The following is a 20368-nucleotide window of genomic DNA, read 5'->3' as shown; positions in this document are numbered from 1 at the left end:
GGAGGCGTAAATCCCCCGACAAAGGTAAGGGGGGGGGTTTAGACAGGGCCGGGCGGGTGGGTTAGGTAGGGGAAGGGAGGGGAAGGTGAGGGGAGGGCAAAGGAAAGTTCCCTCCGAGGCCGCTCCGATTTCGGAGCGGCTTTGGAGGGAACGGGGTAGGCTGCGCGGCTCGGCGCGCGCCGGCTATACAAAATTCATAGCCTTGCGCGCGCCGATCCAGGATTTTAGTGGATACGCGCGGCTCCGCGCGTATCTACTAAAATCCAGCGTACTTTTGTTTGCGCCTGGAGCGCAAACAAAAGTAGGCTATTCGCGCGCCTTTGAAAATCCGCCCCAATATGTTCATGCATTAAAGTTGGTGCACCCCACCCTTATGAACATTTATTTTAACTATAGCTTTTAAATTCATACAATTTTTGGGTTGGTGCTCCAGTTTATTTGCGATTAATAATTATAATTCTAACATAGATATAAGTTTCCTAATGTTTGGGCTTAAAATAATTTTTGGCGCGAATGTGGGCTCAATCAACGCGAGATCTCTTTAAATACCGTGTCTGTCGGCATCTCCTTCCAATTTGAGTGAATGGTGCTGGTTGACGGCACTTGTTACAGACCCCGATCTGATCGTTGTAGAAGGCTGCAGAGTAAAACTCACTTGCAGTCTTACAGGTACAGAGTTCAATATTGATTGAGTGTTTTGTATAAGTGTTTTTATATGTGCTCACATCTTCACGAATAGTTGGATTAAGAACAGTTTGTTTTAACAATTGGCGGACTTGTGTGCAATGCATCATTGGCGTTTTCAAAGTAATGTGTAATTTTGAGAATCACTCCCGATTTTTTAATAGTTTTGTTCTTTGTGTAATACTGCTATTAACTTGTTTACATTAATCTTTGTCCACAAAGATTATGGAATAGTCAAGTTTTTCATTAGTTTGTATTATTTTGTTTAAATTCATTTTTTATACAATTGGCTGTTTGATAATATAAAGTGAAAATAACCCCGATTTGATCGTTGTAGAAGGCTACAGACTAAATTTTAATGTGGCTCCTTAGATACAGCATTTTAAATATTTTTGCATTCTCAAACAGTGAGTCAATTTGGAGACAGTTCCGCTATAATTAATCAGCATTTTTTACTCACATTTATAAAAACGGGAGATTCATAGGAGAATTGATTCTTTTGAATAAATATGATGTTCATTGCATTGTATTCTTAACAGTGAGTTAATTTTAAGACAGTTCCGTTATAATTAATTGGCGATTTTGTGAACAGTTTTTCACTTACATTTTTATTAAAACGGGAGACTTTGAGGACAAATCCCTTTATTCATTATATTACTTTTTAAGCACATCAATTTATGCTTGAGTTATGTTTTTATTAGTTTTATTGTTTTGTTAATATTCATAATTTTCACAACCGGCTTTTTCAATAATAAAAAGAGTAAATAGCCCGCAGTTATCACTCTGATTTGTTAAGTGATATGTGCATATATTTCATCTTTATTGTAAATATAGATATTTGACTTCTGGATATAATGTTAGTATTAACATATTCATAATATGTAGAGTTATTTTTAAATATGGTCATTGCATCATTAATCTGATATTACAAATATTTATCTATTGTTCCATTTAGCCAGTATCTATTAGTTGTTTGAATTCAGAACGATCTTGAAAAACATTTTTGTTCACATCTAAATGGTTAACTATTTATTTTGATAGGAGCCTGGTTGCTTTTGAAAGTGTTCCCTTATTTCATTTTTTTAGAGATACTTTTGACATTATCAATTCTTTTTATAGATGTTTGATGAGCTCACATATACTTTTGAGGCGATAACATTACAGACAATAGCCCTGCTTCAACTGAGTAAGCATTCTCCTTCCTTTTCTGCATGATCAGTATATTGTCTTTTTTATTTCAAGTCCATCTCTCCAACATTGCATTATCATTTCTTTTACACAGTGATTTATATGATGGTTCTGTATGTATCACTCCACATGTTTTTGCGTACCATTATGTTTCTGATCACATTTGTATGTTTTACTTTGAGTTTAATGTTTGTACACTTATATATGTTGTCTATTTATTTTGATTTGATGTGTAATTTTAATTATTTTATGTCTGGTTTTAGTTGCCCCTGAGGCAGCTCTGTGAGAGAGCGAAACTCGGCCAGCGTCGGGCATCATCTAATAAAGGGCGTTTTCAACTACCGATTCTCTTTGTTTCTATTGCTACACAGCCAACTGGATCGGCTACCGCTTTGTTTTTTGGGTTCATGTATTTTTAAATAGTCAGTAGGTAGTGTGTTTATTTTTAAAACTCTGCAGAACTGAGTGTTCTGCAGACTTTTAAAGAACTGAGTGTTTGTATTTAATACAAACTAAGGGGGTTATTTTCCAAGGACTTACCGTGTGCGATACGGCTGTATCGCGCGCGATAAATCTGCAAACCGCACTAACAGCAGTTACCGCGGTTTGCGAATGCAAATTTTTAATTTTGTATTCAGGGGGCGGAGTTGGGGTGGGGCAAATGTAAAGTAGGGAGGACTTATCGAGTGCCGCGAAACAGCTGCGCTGTTAGCGTGGCTCCTAACGCGGCCAATAACTACATTTCTCTCAATTGCGATACACCGTATCGCGGCGTATAGCGCGCGCCACGATATTATCATGTTGAACGAAAATGTTGAAAACCAATCCCCACACACCTACAAAGGTACTGCTACTCAATAAAAAGGCCTGTTCTTAGTAGGTCTATCTTCTCAACACTATCTACACATTCACAGTGTATGGGGCAGGCACACTCCATGGCTGAGCAGGTCGACGCAGATGACAGGACGTTGGTTGACGTCGCCTCAGGTACAGGCAGCGGATCTATCTTCCACGAACCTCATTGCTGGGTATGCCAGAGAATGTTGTGATCAGCAGGTATCGCCTCAGCGCTTGTGCTATCCTGGAAATATATGTAGACATACGAGGTGCCCTTGAGTCTCGAACCCGAAAGAGCTGTGCCATCCCCGGCCTGACCAAACTCTTGGCCGCCCTGCACTTCACAGCAAGTGGCTCTTTCCAATCCACAATAGCTGTTGTGGGTGGGATGTCACAGAGCACCTTTTCACGTTGTCTGCACCAGGTCACTGAAGCAGTCATGGCCCACATGCCTCGCTACATAGCATTTCCACGTGACAAATAAAAACAAGGAATAGCCGAAAGTCCTTCAAAAGTTTCTTTATTGATTGCCCGACTCTAGGCCTGAGTTTCGCCCATCAAGGGGCTGCTTCAGGGGCTATAAAATACATTATTTAATTTAAGAATTTAAATTAAGAAAATCAAAAAAATTAATTAAAAATATAGTTAAAAAACACAGACAAAATCAGCTTAACATAAACAATTAAACATACATGGAAATATACGTCATATTAAATAATAAAAAATATTTGATATATTCTGGAAAACAAAATGGTGGAGAAAAGAGGGACAATAAAATTACAGCAAGATAAAAACACACAGAGAGGGTCAATTGTGTCAACCAAAATAGTGAAACATACTTTACAAACACTCAAACATTAATAAACAATTAATTTTACAATGTAAGTAAAGACAAAATTTAAAATTCTATAAGATCATACCATATTTGAATCTAGACTGGCATATTCATAAATGTACTTTGTCCATGGGGGTCCATCACAGACTTTAAATGTAAAAAAATATGATTAGTGTAAAAATAATGATGGAGAAAATAAATGTAATGAGAAAGTGATGGAAATATTATAAAACATGATTACCTCATGAAAACGCAATTAATGAGCCTTCATGTTTGCACTGTCCAATTAACTGTGAGAGTGGTGTGTATTCATCCAACAATAAAAATTCTCAGTTAGAATTGGAATAGCTTCACACTTCAACAGAAAGAAATACAGCCAGTGTGTTAAATAGAAAAATGAAAAAAGAAAAATAATGAAAAAGAAAAAAAAAAAAAAAAAGAAAAAATATAAAAACTGATGCCGGTTAAATTATGAGACATATGTGTGTTACTATATTACTTAAGTAAATAGTGCTCGAAACTCGGTATCATCTCTAAAAATGCGCTGGCTGTCAATCTGAAAGGAACTCGCTTGTGCCGAATGAAGTAAAAATTATACATTTAAATTACAATATCGGAAAAAACTTAATGCTGAACTTTTTATTTAAAATGATAAGTGAAAAATGCTGTCAATCTTGCGGTTATGTTGGGTGAAATATGAATAAACGAAATGTGCACTGCCAATACTTATTTGAGGTTAATAACCTTACTATAGTACTGCATGGATTTACTACCATACATTCCAAGACAATAATGTTTTATTAGGGCAATGCTTGTTAATCGTATGTATGGCGCAAGAAAGAAGTAAATATGGAGTCCAATATTATTCAAAAGATGTGCACAAGGCTAAATGTACTTTATGTAAGTTATGCTGAGAACGGTGAATTTGGACGGCTGGAAAAACTTGGAAATAGACATTTTTCAAAACGATAAACTTACAACAATGTTAATTTTATTGCTGTAACGAAAAGTAAATAACTCATGCACTGTCAACTCTGTTATCAGAATGCATACTATATAACTTGTGCACAAAGTTAAATGTCCTTTTTGTACATGCGTTGTGAAACTAACCCTTTGATAAATCACTTATGCAAATTAAACTGAAAGCGGTAAATTTGGACCACTAGAAAGACTTAGAACTGAACATTTTTTAATTTAAAAAAACAATAAAGTAACAACTCTATCAATACAACTGCCATACCAGAAATACATTGTGCATAGCCAGTGTTCTGTCAGCGCTATGATCAGAATACATAGGGGTAGATTTAAAAAAAAAGAAGCGCGATCGCGTACTTTTGTTGGCGCACCAGGCGCCAACAAAAGTACGCTGGATTTTATAAGATACGCGTGTAGCCGCGCGTATCTTATAAAATCCTGGATCGACGCGCGCAAGGCTGCCGATTTTGGGCAGCCGGCGTGCGCCGAGCCGCGCAGCCTGCCTCCGTTCCCTCAGAGGCCGCTCTGAAATCGGAGCGGCCTCGGAGGGAACTTTCTTTCGCCCTCCCCTCACCTTCCCCTCCCTAACCCACCCCCCCGGCCCTATCTAAACCCCCCCCTACCTTTATCCATGGATTTACGCCTCCCGGAGGGAGACGTAAATCCACGCGCGCCAAGACCCGACCCAGGGGCGGTTCCGGAGGGCGCGGCCACGCCCCCAGCACGGCCCGGGCCAAAACCACGTCCCCGGACCCGCCCCCGAAACGCCGCGTCCCGCCCCCAAAACGCCACGTCGTTCGGCCCTGCCCCCGACATGCCCCCTAAAAAACCCCCCGGGACTTGTGCGTGCCGGCGGCCTATGCAAAATAGGCGCGCCGAAGCGCGAGGGCCCTGCTCGCGTAAATCTGGGCGGATTTAAGCAAGCAGGGCTTTTAAAATCCGCCCGATACTGTATAACTTGGCACAAAGCTAAATATCCTTTTTGTGCATACGCTGTCAAACTAACCCTTTAATAATGGTTCACGTGTGCAAATTAAACTGAGAGCAGTAAATTTGAACCACTAGGTGGACTTAAAACTAAACATTTTTCAAAAAAATGAATAAATTAGCCACGCTATCAATCTTACTGCCGTCTGGGAAAAATTATAAATAATCAGTGCACTGCCATCGCTGTTATCAAAATGCTAAACAAAAGAAGCTTACCAATGTTTCCCGAACTATATTATAATATGTAGATACTCTTCATGCATTCAGAGTCCACAAGAGTATATCCAACTAATGCATTGGAAAAAATGAAACTGGCATTTTGGTGCCAAAACGGGATGTCATTCAAATGTGAGTGGGAGGAGCAAAAATATGATCGGGTCAAATGAAAAAAGTTAAATAATGAAAAAAGATAATCCAAAAATAAAATTAAAGAATTACAGAACCGTAGGTGAAGGCAAGTGTACAGAAGTAAAAAAAAAACCCTTTTGGTTATATGTGGAAGAATGTCAATCAACTGACAATGGGTGGAGCCTGACTTCCATGTTTATAGATAGACATGTCAATCAACGCTCTGTAAATAAGACAGCATTGCATGTTATTCAACTCATCAAAAAAAAGGAAGTAAAAATAAAAATTGTATCCGTGAGGAATCCTAATGATTATATGGCCAATTTTGATCTCTCATTATCTTTAACTTTTATAAGAATATTAAAATTTAAAAATGTAAAATAAAAGTTGAAAAGGCAAAAAAAAATTTTTTTAAGGCAAAAAATTAAAATCTGTAATGACCTCCATGGTGAGAACAACTTAAAGACATAGGTAATAATAGATGCCCAAAAATGCATCATAAAAAAACAGACAAATCAATCTCTAAATTTAAACCATATGGTGTCATAGTTTTAAAATCATAAATGAATTTTTGTTCTTGCTGTAGTAACTTTTTGTCTAAATCTCCTCCTCTCCAATGCATTGAAGGTTGCAACAGGATGCAAAATTTATAATCATTAAATTTGTGATTTTCTTGAATGGAGTGATCAACTAGCGGTTTGGATTCAATTCTTCTGTTAATGTTACTTTTATGTTCTATGATTCTATTCCTAAATTCCCTGATGGTCTTTCCAATATACATCTTGTTGCAAGGACATATAGCTGCATAAATTACCCCTTTGCTCCTACAATTAATGAATTATCTTAATGTATATTTTCTATTAATGCCTGGAATGTCAAGAATATTTGTTTTCATATTGACGTTACACACAAAACATTTATTGCAAGGTCTATGCCCTGGGGGTCTAATGTCTACTGCAAGTTTCTGTGGTAAAGCAGAGGGAGAAACATAGTCTTTGATATTTTTGGACCTTTTATTAGCTATTAATAATTCTTTGTCTTTAAATCCATCTAATAGTTGTATCATTGGCCAATGGCGTTTCAGAATTTTGATTATGTTGTGTGACATGTGTATATGTCAATGGGCAAGTAATTTTTTCATTCTGTTTCTTAGCTTTGTTTCTGTTTCTTAGCTTTTGGTTGAAGAAGGTCATGTCTTTTTTGTTTGAATGCTCTGTTAAGTCCACTCATAACTTACTGATTCCTTTCAGTAGGTAGTGCGTTTATTTTTAAAAGTCTGCAGAACTGAGTGTTCTGTAGACTTTTAAAGAACTGAGTGTTTGTATTTAATACTAACTGAGTGTTTGTATTGAAACCCCCCCCCCCCCCCCAAAAAAAAACCACCCCAAAAAGTAGCCAGAAAATAGAAATAAGCTAGGAGCAGTGTATACCTAAGTAAAAAAAGTTGAATAGTTCAGCTCAGTTACTCACCTTGGAAAGGTGTTGAGGTAGTGTGATTGGGTTTGAATAGGGACCAACATTTGTTAATCAAGAGAGCAGTGAGTCACTCACGCTGACTAACTGAAGTTAGACTGTATTTCCCAACCATCTCACCCCTCGCTCACCCACGCCTAGGTCATCCCTTAATTTATAGGCAGGTGCCACTTTCACAAAAAAAAACAAACACATCAACAAAAACTTTGAGAATTCGATCAGACCCCGGTAGGCCACTACCAGACACATAGTGAATTCACTAATACATTTAAAGGACATTAGACACATTCCTACTCCCATAGCAACCTAAAACTGATCAAAATTGAGATGAAAGCAGCAGTCCAGCAGCAAGAGGGGGGCTTCCCAGTCTTTTGCATAGAGTGTCACAGGTATGATTTTTTACCCACCGGTGAGAAGTTGTACATGTGCATGCAATGCAAAGAGCTCCTGGCTCTCAGAGAACGAGTCCGATCTCTGGAGGCTAGAGTGGCAGACCTGGAGGAGCTGAGGCAGACAGAGGTATATAGACGAGACCTTCAGGGACATAGTAGCCAAGTCCCAACTTCAGACTGGCAGCCCTGGTGCTGCCTTGGAGGAAGAAGGTCTCATGATGGGAGAGCACCAACCAGGTGCAGCAGGAAAGGATCCTGTAGCAAGGACCTGCTCTCCAGGTGATGCATTGTCCTTTCGCACTGAGGATATCTCCCCAAGGCCTACTGCCCAGGAGGGAAGGGTTAGGTTGGCCGTCATAGTTGGTGATTCGATTATTAGGAATGTAGATAGCTGGGTGGCTGGTGGGCGTGAGGATCGCCAGGTAACATGCCTACCTGGTGCGAAGGTGGCAGACCTCACGCATCACCTAGATAGGATTTTAGACAGTGCTGGGGAGGAGCCGGCTGTCGTGGTACATGTGGGCACCAACGACATAGGAAAATGTGGGAGGGAGGTTCTGGAAGCCAAATTTAGGCTCTTAGGTAGAAAGCTTAAATCCAGAACCTCCAGGGTAGCATTCTCTGAAATGCTCCCTGTTCCACGCGCAGGTCAGAGGCAGGCAGAGCTCTGGAGTCTCAATGCGTGGATGAGACGTGGGATCATCATAACACCCACGGTTTGTAGGCAGTGAGCCTGAATCTAAACCGCATCGGGTCACATTTAATCATCGGTCCATTCAAGTCCTATTTTTATTATTAACCATTAAATTTTCCTTTGTATTTTTCTTGTTTTTTATATATATTTTTTTGTAAAACAAATGTGAGATGGTACTTCCCTGATTTGCCGATAGCGCAACCGCGCTTTGAAGATCAATTTGTTCAGGAGGATGTCATTGCCATGCTTTAGGTCCAGGAGTTATTTGTGCAGTCCAGTCCGACGTATGTTTCGCAACAAGCTGCTTCAGGGACTGTTATGAAATCTGTTTTTCCTGAACTTTTTGATGAGAGGTTTAAGTTCTGTCGCGTTTCACACAGTACTGAATACCTTTGAACATTTAACGCGTTCTACCGCCTGATCAGGTTTTACAAAAAAATATATATAAAAAACAAGAAAAATACAAAGGAAAATTTAATGGTTAATAATAAAAATAGGACTTAAATGGACCGATGATTAAATGTGACCCGATGCAGTTTAGATTCAGGCTCACTGCCTACAAACCGTGGGTGTTATGATGGTCCCGCAGATATGAAATAAATAAATAATTGCACAGAAAAGGAAAAAGGTTATAGCTAGCAACGTATTGGTTTTGAGATAGTGTGGCTCGTTACACACTAAGAATTAACTGTTTGTATTATAGTAGACTTCAATTACCCCAATACTGACTGGGTAAATGTATCATCGGATCACGCTAGAGAGAAAACGTTCCTGGATGGAATAAATGATAGCTTTATGGAGCAATTGGTTCAGGAACCGACGAGAGAGGGAGCAATTTTAGATCTAATTCTCAGTAGAGCACAGGACTTGGTGAGAGGTAACAGTGGTGGGGCCGCTTGGCAATAGTGATCATAAAATTATCAAATTTGATTTAATGACTGGAAGAGGAACAGTGTGCAAATCCAAGGCTCTCGTGCTAAACTTTCAAAAGGGTAACTTTGATAAAATGAGAAAAATTGTTAGAAAAGAACTGAAAGGAGCAGCTACAAAAGTAAAAAATGTCCAAGAGGCGTGGTCATTGTTAAAAAATACTATTCTAGAAGCACAGTCTAGATCAGGGGTGGGCAGTTCCAATCCTCGAGGGCCACAAACCTGTCGAGATTTTAGGATATCCTAATTAATATGCATGACATAGATTTGCATAGAACTGAGGCAGAGTGCATGCAAATCTCTCTCATGCATATTCATTAGGAATATCCTGAAAACCAGAATGGTTTGTGGCCCTCGAGGACTGTAACTGCCCACCCCTGGTCTAGATGTATTCCACACATTAAGAAAGGTGGAAAGAAGGCAAAACGATTACCGGCATGGTTAAAAAGGGAGGTGAAAGAAGCTATTTTAGCCAAAAGATCGTCATTCAAAAATTGGAAGAAAGAACCAACAGAAGAAAATAGGATAAAGCATAAACGTTGGCAAGTTAAATGTAAGACATTGATAAGACAGGCTAAGAGAGAATTTGAAAAGAAGTTGGCCGTAGAGGCAAAAACTCACAGTAAAAACTTTTTAAAATAGATCCGAAGCAGAAAGCCTGTGAGGGAGTCAGTTGGACCGTTAGATGATCGAGGGGTTAAAGGGGCACTTAGAGAAGATAAGGCCATCGCGGAAAGATTAAATGATTTCTTTGCTTTGGTGTTTACTGAAGAGGATGTTGGGGAGGTACCCGTAATGGAGAAGGTTTTCATGGGTCATGATTCAGATGGACTGAATCAAATCATGGTGAACCTAGAAGATGTGGTAGGCCTGATTGACAAACTGAAGAGTAGTAAGTCACCTGGACCGGATGGTGTACACCCCAGAGTTCTGATTGAACTAAAAAATGAAATTTCAGACCTATTAGTAAAAATTTGTAACCTATCATTAAAATCATCCATTGTACCTGAAGACTGGAGGATAGCAAATGTAACCCCAGTATTTAAAAAGGGTTCCAGGGGCAATCCGGGAAACTACAGACCGGTTAGCCTGACTTCAGTGCCAGGAAAAACAGTGGAAAGTGTTCTAAACATCAAAATCACAGAACATATAGAAATACATGGTTTAATGGAACAAAGTCAGCATGGTTTTACCCAGGGCAAGTCTTGCCTCACAAATCTGCTTCACCTTTTTGAAGGAGTTAATAAACACATGGATAAAGGTGAACCGGTAGATGTAGTATACTTGGATTTTCAGAAGGCGTTTCACAAAGTTCCTCATGAGAGGCTTCTAGGAAAAGTAGAAAGTCATGGGATAGGTGGCAATGTCCTTTCGTGGATTGCAAACTGGCTAAAAGACAGGAAACAGAGTAGGATTAAATGGACAATTTTCTCAGTGGAAGGGAGTGGACAGTGGAGTGCCTCAGGGATCTGTATTGGGACCCTTACTTTTCAATATATTTATAAATGATCTGGAAAGAAATACGACGAGTGAGATAATCAAATTTGCAGATGACACAAAATTGTTCAGAGTAGTTAAATCACAAGCAGATTGTGATAAATTGCAGGAAGACCTTGTGAGACTGGAAAATTGGGCATCCAAATGACAGATGAAATTTAAATGTGGATAAGTGCAAGGTGATGCATATAGGGAAAAATAACCCATGCTATAATTACACAATGTTGGGTTCCATATTAGGTGCTACAACCCAAGAAAGCGATCTAGGCGTCATAGTGGATAACAAATTGAAATCGGTTCAGTGTGCTGCGGCAGTCAAAAAAGCAAACAGAATGTTGGGAATTATTAGAAAGGGAATGGTGAATAAAACGGAAAATGTCATAATGCCTTTGTATCGCTCCATGGTGAGACCGCACCTTGAATACTGTGTACAATTCTGGTCGCCGCATCTCAAAAAAGATATAATTGCGATGCAGAAGGTACAGAGAAGGGCTACTAAAATGATAAGGGGAATGGAATAGCTCCCCTATGAGGAAAGACTAAAGAGGTTAGGACTTTTCAGCTTGGAGAAGAGACGGCTGAGGGGAGATATGATAGAGATGTTTAAAATTATGAGAGGTCTAGAACGGGTAGATGTGAATCGGTTATTTACTCTTTCGGATAGTAGAAAGACTAGGGGGCACTCCATGAAGTTAGCATGGGGCACATTTAAAACTAATCGGAGAAAGTTCTTTTTTACTCAACGCACAATTAAACTCTGGAATTTGTTGCCAGAGGATGTGGTTAGTGCAGTTAGTATAGCGGTGTTTAAAAAAGGATTGGATAAGTTCTTGGAGGAGAAGTCCATTACCTGCTATGATGTTCACTTAGAGAATAGCCACTGCCATTAGCAATGGTAACATAGAATAGACTTAGTTTTTGGGTACTTGCCAGGTTCTTATGGCCTGGATTGGCCACTGTTGGAAACAGGATGCTGGGCTTGATGGACCCTTGGTCTGACTCAATATGGCATTTTCTTATGTTCTAGTTCAGCTGAAAGAGGTCAGATATATTTTTACTCAGGTAGACCCCGAGATATTTAAGTTTAGTGGTTGCCCATTTGAAAGCGTGGGCTTCCTTTAATTTACACACCATTTCTTGCGAAGATGTTATATTCAAGATCTTGGATTTATCCAAGTTTATTTTGAAACCGGAAATGGCACTAAAGCATGCCAGATCCGCTTCAATCATTGGGAGGGACATGACAGGATTGCCTACAGTAAATATGATATCGTCTGCAAACAAAGACAGTTTGGATTCACAAGTGTGGAGAGAGAAGCCTCGCACCTGCAAGTTGTTTCTAATTGAAATAGCCAGGGGTTCAAGAAAGATAGCGAATAGTAAGGGTGACAAGGGACACCCCTGTCTTGTACTTCGTTGCACGGGGAAGGGGGGTAGTATACCGGCCATTACTTTTTAGACTAGCTGAGGGTTTGTAATAAAGTGCTTGAATCCAGTTGTGAAAAAAGGATCCAAACTCATTCTGTAATGTGTGAAATAGGAAAGGCCAGTATACCATGTCGAAGGCCTTTTCTGCATCTATGGCTAATAGAAGATGATCGACCTGGCAGTGGGAGGCCCCCCATATGATGTTTATGATTTACGGACATTGTCGCTGGCCATACGTCCTGGTATAAAACCAGCCTGGTCGGGGTGAATAATGAGCTATAAATCAATTTATCCTGTCGGCTAGTATTTTAGCTAGGATTTTGAGATCTAGATTTATTAGTGAGATTGGCCGATAGGATGCGCATAAGGCTGAATCTCTGCCAGGTTTGGCTATGATGCTGATGCCAGCGATATTGGATTGATTAAAATTGATTAAAATTGATAAAATTAAAATGACTCTGTAAATGCGGAGCCAGAATGTGGCTGAATGATTTATAAAATTTGGCTGTTAGGCCATCGGGTCCCGGAGCTTTTATAACATTAAGGATCTCCAGTGTCGTAATTTCCGCATTTAATCTTTCCCGCATTTCTAGAGTACGACGAGGGAGGGGGAGGGCTTGGAGGTATTGAAGTATGTCAGAGGCCTGGATTTGGGATTCTGCTGAATATAGGTCTTGATAGAATTTAAAGAATTGTTGCGTTATGGCCGAATTGGTAGATTCAATCTGCCCCTTTTCGTTTTTGATTTTAAGGATATGGTTTTGAAAGGACTGTTTTTTTAATTGATGGGCTAACATCCTTCCAGCTTTATTGCCCCCCTCGAAATGTAATTGTCTGGTAAGATTTAGTGCATGGGTAATATGGTCCAATTCGAGTCTGTGTAACTCCTCTCTGGATTTGGTGAGCTGTGCCATAATAAGTTTGGAGCGTGATTTACTGTGCTGGTCTGTGAGGTCCGCTATCCTGGCCCTTAGTTGAGAGCAGGCTGCCTCTCTCTTCTTTTTAATATGAGTTGAATGGGAGATAAAGTGACCCCTGATATATGACTTAAAGCAGTCCCATACTGTGACTGGGGAAGAGACAGATCCAGCATTTATTATAAAGAAGTCACATATGACCTGGGTTGAAGTCTGTATAAACAGGGGGTCTTGCAAAAGGGAATCATTAAGCCTCCAATACTTACGACCATGGTCTCCATTAGGTATTCTGAGTTGTAGTGAGTTGGGAGCATGGTAGGACCAGGTCACTATTCCCACTTCGGGCTTACTAATCAAATGGAATAGATTTTTGTCTACCATCAAGTAGTCGATACGTGAGTAGGAATCGTGAGGCTTGGAATAGAATGAGTAAGACCGTGAGTGTGGGAAAGTGGTTCTCCAAGAATCTACCAAATTATGCTCTAACAGGAGATCTTTGAGAGCTCTGGCGTGAACCATTGCCGTATGGGTGTGACCCTTAGAGGTGTCTAGTGAAGGGGACAGGGTTATATTAAAATCTCCTCCTACAAATGAGATAACCCGAGGCATGTTGGGTAATAATATGGTGTATATGTCTGAAGAAAACAGCCTGCTCCCTGTTAGGGGCATACACAGTAAGTAACGTGAAGTCAAGATCAAACATTGTAATACATAACAGTAGATATGAACAATATTGACCTTGCGGATCTGAAATAATTATCTTACACTCGAACACCATATGAGATACAAAAAAAAATGCCCACTCCTGCATACTTGGCCTTTTTATTAGCAGCGGAGAAAAACTGATGTTGAAATTTAGGGGATTGCATTAAGGATTCGTATCTGCGGGTAAGGTGCGTTTCCTGCACAAATACAATGTCCGGCTTGGAGGATGCCATCTCCCCATAGAAGAGGGATCGCTTCTGGGGAGTGTTGATACCTTAAACATTTAATGAGACTGCTTTTATCATAGCCATGCATGTATTGGTAACTTGTTAAAGGAATATATGAGGAGTATCCATGCCATATAATGAGCAGGGAATACCAACCATGAGAATAGCGAGTAGCATTGGAGTTTCAAAAAACCTGGAAATCATCTATGGAGATATATCAAAAGTGATATGGGATGAAATAGAAAAATCAACCTACCATTAGCAAAAAATATGCAGCATGGAGGAGTGACACTTCGACAACCACAACAGCAAAAAAGCAAATTAGCATGACCCCTTGTGGGGACCCAGACGTTCCTGTGATCCCCTGTAGCACTGTCTGCCATAACCTCCGAGCAGACTAACTCCCATTCCAAATTGGGGAGGTGGGTGAGGTCACGAAGGAGAGAGATGGTACACCACTAGCCCCCCCCCCCCCCAAATCCACAGCATTAAAGATACAAAATTAAGTTACACAATTCAACCGCATTCAGTATTTAATATAACATTTGTATACATACAGAAGCAATTATATGACCCTTTTGCAGTAGAGGATTTGAAGCTCCTTGCATTTTGAGCATGTGTGAAGATCAAGCCAGGCCCTGATTTGGAAGGGGGCCTCCCCGATTGCCGGCGGAGCTGGTTATTACGCTTCCCCACCCGTTGCCATGCTGGGTAAAGAGGGCGAGCAGGGTAGGATCCAGAAGTATTTTGAGAAGGCTGTGGTGCTGCATAGCCCATGTTGGAGAGGCTTGGTATGGCCTCCTCCGGGGTCGAGCATCTATGCGTAGTGCCATCGAGCAAGAATGAAAGGCCAAACGGGTGGGTCCAACGGTATCGCACAGATTTACTGCGAAGAAAAGCGGTAACATCTCTGAAGGATTGCCGACTCTGAAGGGTTGCCAAGGAGAGGTCTGGAAAAATAGCTATGTTATGATTTTCCCAAGACCAGTCACTCTGCTCCCGTATTCTGCCGCAATCTGCTCTTTGATTTTGAACGCGGTGAAACAGACGATAATGTCGCATGGGCGGTTAGGCTGGGGGACGCGCAGGGCCCTGTGCGCGCGATCAAACTGGATTTCAGGGGGTTCAAATTTCCCATGCTTGTTTGTCTCCCGTAGCAAATAGAGGCAAAAGTCACAGTGCATGGCAATCTTCAGGCCCTGTCGCCTCGGGAAATCCCCGGAAACGGAGATTGCTCCATCGTGCTCTATTTTCCAGGTCTGCGATTTTAGCCGTGAGTTGAGCGTTATCCGCTCGGAGTGTGTCACATGCATTTTTATTAGCAAGTACTTGTTCAGACTGGCCCTCGACCCGCACATAGATATCTCCTACCCAGTGTCCCAGGGCCGTGGGGTCTTCCCTCACTTCTTCCACCAAAAGGTCCTGTCGATAAGGTTTTAAATCTGACCTTATCCCTGCGAACCATTCTCTGAATTCGGCCCAGGTCGGGTGTTCCGTTGGTGGAGTCGGAGGCTAGAATGGATGACTCCGGGGGTTCAGCGAGCGAATCTCCGCCATCTTTGCCTCCGTCCGCCCCATCAAGGGAGCTACCCACATCTTTATTGCTCTCCTTTTGATAGGAGAAACGCTGGAGATCCGGATTTTTTTTTCTTGCTGGTCATGTCGCGCTTCAGATACAAACTCCCAAAGCCAATTGAGGGCCAAAATGGTCAAATGGAACGCGGATTGCTGCGGATTTGTCAGGGAGGCAGTGGGAGCTCAAGGATCAAGCTGCCATCTCACAGCGTGACGTCACGCTCCCCCCCCCAGCCCTCCACAACCTTAATGGGAGCTTCGGAACACTTAGGAGGGGGCTCTGTAGTTCCACCCATGTACTCCTCAACCCGCCGATGTTCAGACGGAGCAATAGGGTTCTCCGTGCTCTCGGCAGTCCCTGGCTCGGTCTCTGGAGGCCTTCCCCTTCCCACTATCACTGCATCAGCAGAAGGATGAACTTCCTGCAGTGCGATTGGGGGGGGGTGGGGGGGGGGGCAGATGATCCTGCTCTTAACTCGTCCGTGTCTTTGCCAGGGAGTGGGCTATACAGGGGGAGGTCCAGGGCAGCGGTAAATGGGAAGGGAGACTCCAGTGGCCCGCTACAGACGATTTCTAGGAAACTGTCCGCATCCCAACTCTGGACTGGCACTCCGGATGCATCTATGACAGGAAGGCTGGGAATAGGCGGTGGGGCCTTCCTCTTTGGACTGGGCGGGTGAACCTCAGTGGTTAGGGACCACACCGACCCATCCGTAGCAACCCTGTGGTCTGACTCACGGCCCTGTTGTCCCCTCTTCCTGGAGACAGTGGTGGTGGTGGGGGGGGGGGGGGGGGAGGGTGTGGCGTGGGCATGTCACTATTGTGGTTAGCTAGTGCTTGCCGACCACTAACGTGCTCCTCACCCACCACGTGGTCTGATGATGTATTCCTTTCCCTCTCTGAAGAAACCCTCAGGGGGCTAAGGGGACAGGATGGAACCTGGGCCGTGCTGTCACCAGCCAGAGTTCCCTGTTTTAGAACAGGAACTCCACTACCTTTCTTAGGCGCAGGCCCAGCCGCCTCCATCTCATTGCTGTAAGAGGGGGGAGAAGAGTCCACTCTGCGAGCAGAGAGTGGCCTATTCTTCCTTCCCTTTTCGATGGCATTATTTTTAGCTAGCATTCCTAGGCCAGATGGTGTAGACTGAATGCCCATGACCTCTGATGGGGGTTAGGACCCCTCGAGGTTTGCTGAAGCACAACAGCTTTTGCAGTCTTCGTCTTCTGAGGCTCGGCACATGGAACAGGTGAAGTGGACGGCTCTCCCAGGGGTGAGGGGGTCCTGGTGTCCGGGGTGCCATTTGAGAGCTCTGTGGCTCTAGGAGGACCGGCTTTGGGGGTGACCTCATGCCCTTTCAGGGGTTGTCCTCGCCACCAAGGACACTCTCTCCTCTCATGACCTACCTCCTTACAGAAGTAGCACCGGTCCTCCAGCGTGCTGTAGCATATCTTGTAAGAACAGCCCCCATCCCACACAGGGAACCAACCCTCGATGCTGTCCGACCCCTGGGGAGTACTATCCATGCTTGACGTCGATGAGATTCCACGTGCTTCATTGCCTTTGACTTAAAGCCCAGGGGAAGGACAGAGATGGAAGACTTCACTTCCCCCAGAGAGTCAAGCCGGTGCCTCAGCCCCGCCTCTGTCAAAAAGGGTGGTACGTTAGATAGTACAATATGTACCCCTTGGGCATCCAGTGGCTCTAGAGAATGAAAAATGTCGCATACTATGATCCCAGCGACTAGGGCCTTATGAACAGCGGCCAGGGATCGGAAGCAGATGACCGCTTTCCCAGCTCGCAGAGTGCACGTTCTCCGCCCCTACTACTGTGGCCGCAGCCAATGCGTAGTTGCGGATGTCTCTTGTGGCCAGCATGTCGCATCTAGCATTGTGTTTGCGGCTCAGGCTGCACCTCCCCCCCCCATGATGACATGTGATGGAGAGGGGATTTGCCTATCTCGAACAAATCCAGTGGGAGGGGTGGCGGTCCAGCCACCATGGCTGCATACAAAAGGCCATTCGTAGGTGGTGTGGCCTGGCTTGGAGCCTCCCGTCTAGATTTGTCTTTTTTCTTTTTCCCCCACTTGGGCACTACAGACGGAACCCTTGATGTTCGGGTCACTTTGGCCCAGGGGAACGGAGGTGGGCGGGGCGAGCCCACCCCTAGATACGGTGGAAGTCGGTGCAGTGTGAGCTTCTGGTGATGTGGGAAGGGCAGGAAGTCTTGCAGTAACCTCACACTGGGGGCTACACACAGGGTTCTTATCGATGCTGATCTGAGGAGGAACATCCGTGGAACACCCTGGGGAACGCTTGTATATTTTACAGGAGCGGTCTTATGCTTCCTCTTGGAGTACTCTGCAGCCCCAGGAACTGTCAGCAAGGGAGGGGGATCCTCCACGGTGGATGTCTCCCTTGGGCGTGGGATGGGGAGAGCTCCCTTCACCCCAGTTTGGCCGTAAAAGTGGTCCCACTGCACCCGCTGCACCAGCTGAGCGACGGTGACTTCTGCAGGTCGCTGGAAGTTATGGGAAGTCCCCTTCCCTGGACTCTCTGGTCCCACTTCCGGACAGGGCTCCATGGACAGTCCTGCTGGCTCTTTGGTCTTGCGGAGCTTGGGAGGGGCACCAGAGCCCTTCTTCCGCCATCTAGCCGGTCCCTTCTTTAAAGTTGTTCCAAGCATCACGTGACGCCTTGAAGGGAAGCGGATGTAGCTTGCCTTCGGGAGCTCCCTAGCCACCCGCTTCCAGCCCCATCAACATCTTTACTTCGGTCCAAATATCTCCTCGCGCACGAAACCAGACAGTACTAACCGCAGGGGTTCCGATTTGGCGACGATGTCGACTCGCACTACGAGAAAAGATAAGGAAATTGCTAAAGAACGTTTGCGGCCTACTGACGGCGTTATGGAGGAGGAGGGGGGGGGCGATGGATTCGCAAGTGCCGACAAACTGGGCGGAGGTGCAGGTGGCGGTTGTTTCAGCACTGCAGCCTGAATTTTTGAAATTATCTGCTCAATTAGCAGACCTCTCCTCTTCTGTGGCGGGGTATGAGCCCCGATTTAAAGAAATCGAGCAACGGGTGTCAGACGCAGAAGATGGCCTCTGTACCATGAGGTCGGCCGTGGAAAAGTTGAAAGAGGAGTTGGCACATCACATGGAGCGGCTAGAAGACCTTGAAAATCGGTCTCGCAGCTCCAATCTGCGTTTCATCGGTCTACCTGAATCGATTGAGGACAAGGATCTGCCGCGGTTCCTAGAGCGATGGCTTACAAAAGAACTTTCCCTGAATTCAGCCGGAGGGCCTTTGAGAATTGAGCGCGCTCATCGCTTGGGGCAAAAAAGGGCGCCAAATGAGAAACCGCGTATCGTTATTGCCAAAGTTCTCAACTTTATGCATAAGACAGAAATTCTACAGGAGTTGTGCCGTGGGACGGCTTTGCGTTTTGAGGACAGGAAAATCTTAGTATTTCAAGATTTCTCACCGGCTTTGGCGGCCCATCGCCGAACCCTGGCGCCTCTCTGCACTCAGCTCCACAATCTTGGTCAGAGGGCTGTTATTGTCTATCCGGCGAAAGTCAGAGTGGCGGCACCAACGGGACCTCGATGGTTCAACGAAGTGGGGGAGTTGCGCGACTATGTCTCCAAGCTGCAGCCATTGCCTGCGGCTCCCCTGGTCCTTCTTAATAGGCAGTGCCTGCTGTTCATGAAGCGTATTACTTTTTGGTTCTCGGCGAGGGACGCAGCAAGGCAGTCCTAGAGGAGTACAAATTGTTCGTCTTTATCTACATGACAGCCATATCCCTCTTTGAGGTGTCCATCGGCATCAAGTGGAAGCTGCTTGTTTATAGTAACTGTTTTTTTTTCTCTTCAGTTTTTGGTTCATAACCCTGCGGTCTGTGAGGGGCTCCTGCAGTGGAGTTAAACAGTTTTGGTTATGATAATCTTGCGTGGACTCAGCACCTTTTCGGTTACGTTCTTATGAGGTTACATGACTAGCCCGAGCTAGTGGGTTTCCATTGTTTTTCAACTGGCTCCGGATGATTCCTCCAGAGTACACTAGCGGAATTCACTGGTCGGGATCTTTATTTTCATATCGGAGACTATCTGGCCATACCAACTTGGGGTTTGCTTGTTTATATTTTTTCTTTTTTTTTCTTTTCTTCCTTTTGCTCCGGAAGAGTTATCCTACTAACTTTATTTTTGCGGGCGACTGCGGTGGACTGATGCCCCCTTTTTATGTGTGGCTACAAGACCCTAGCACCTTTGTGGTTTTTATGTGGTTTTTTTTACCAATCCCTTAGGGTGATTTAACCCAAGACTTCCAAGACTGCAATCTTTTGTTTGGAGCTTTGACACTCCATGTCTGGGGCTATCTGGTCAAAATTATTAGCGGACCAGTTTTTTTTGCCTCAGGGTGATTAAAACCCAATTTTCCGCTTTCACCATTGCCTGCTTTGGATTACTGTTCCCTTTTATCAGGGAGCACATTATCCTGCTCGGGGAGTGGGGTTTCCCTTATTTTTCCTGTTCAAGATGTTTACCCTACTGAGTTAAGTTGTATTCCATAGTTTGGGATCTATGACCTTTTACGCCGAGTGGTTGTATGTACAGATCACCTGCATGGGTGCCTTCGGGGCTCCCCCTCCACGGGATGTCATCCCCTCAGAGCTCCATG

The sequence above is a fragment of the Rhinatrema bivittatum genome, chromosome 19 (assembly GCF_901001135.1).
Source record: "Rhinatrema bivittatum chromosome 19, aRhiBiv1.1, whole genome shotgun sequence".
NCBI classification, from domain to species: Eukaryota; Metazoa; Chordata; class Amphibia; order Gymnophiona; family Rhinatrematidae; genus Rhinatrema; species Rhinatrema bivittatum.
The sequence above is the reverse complement of the archived record's forward strand: the minus strand, read 5'-3'. Positions refer to the sequence as shown.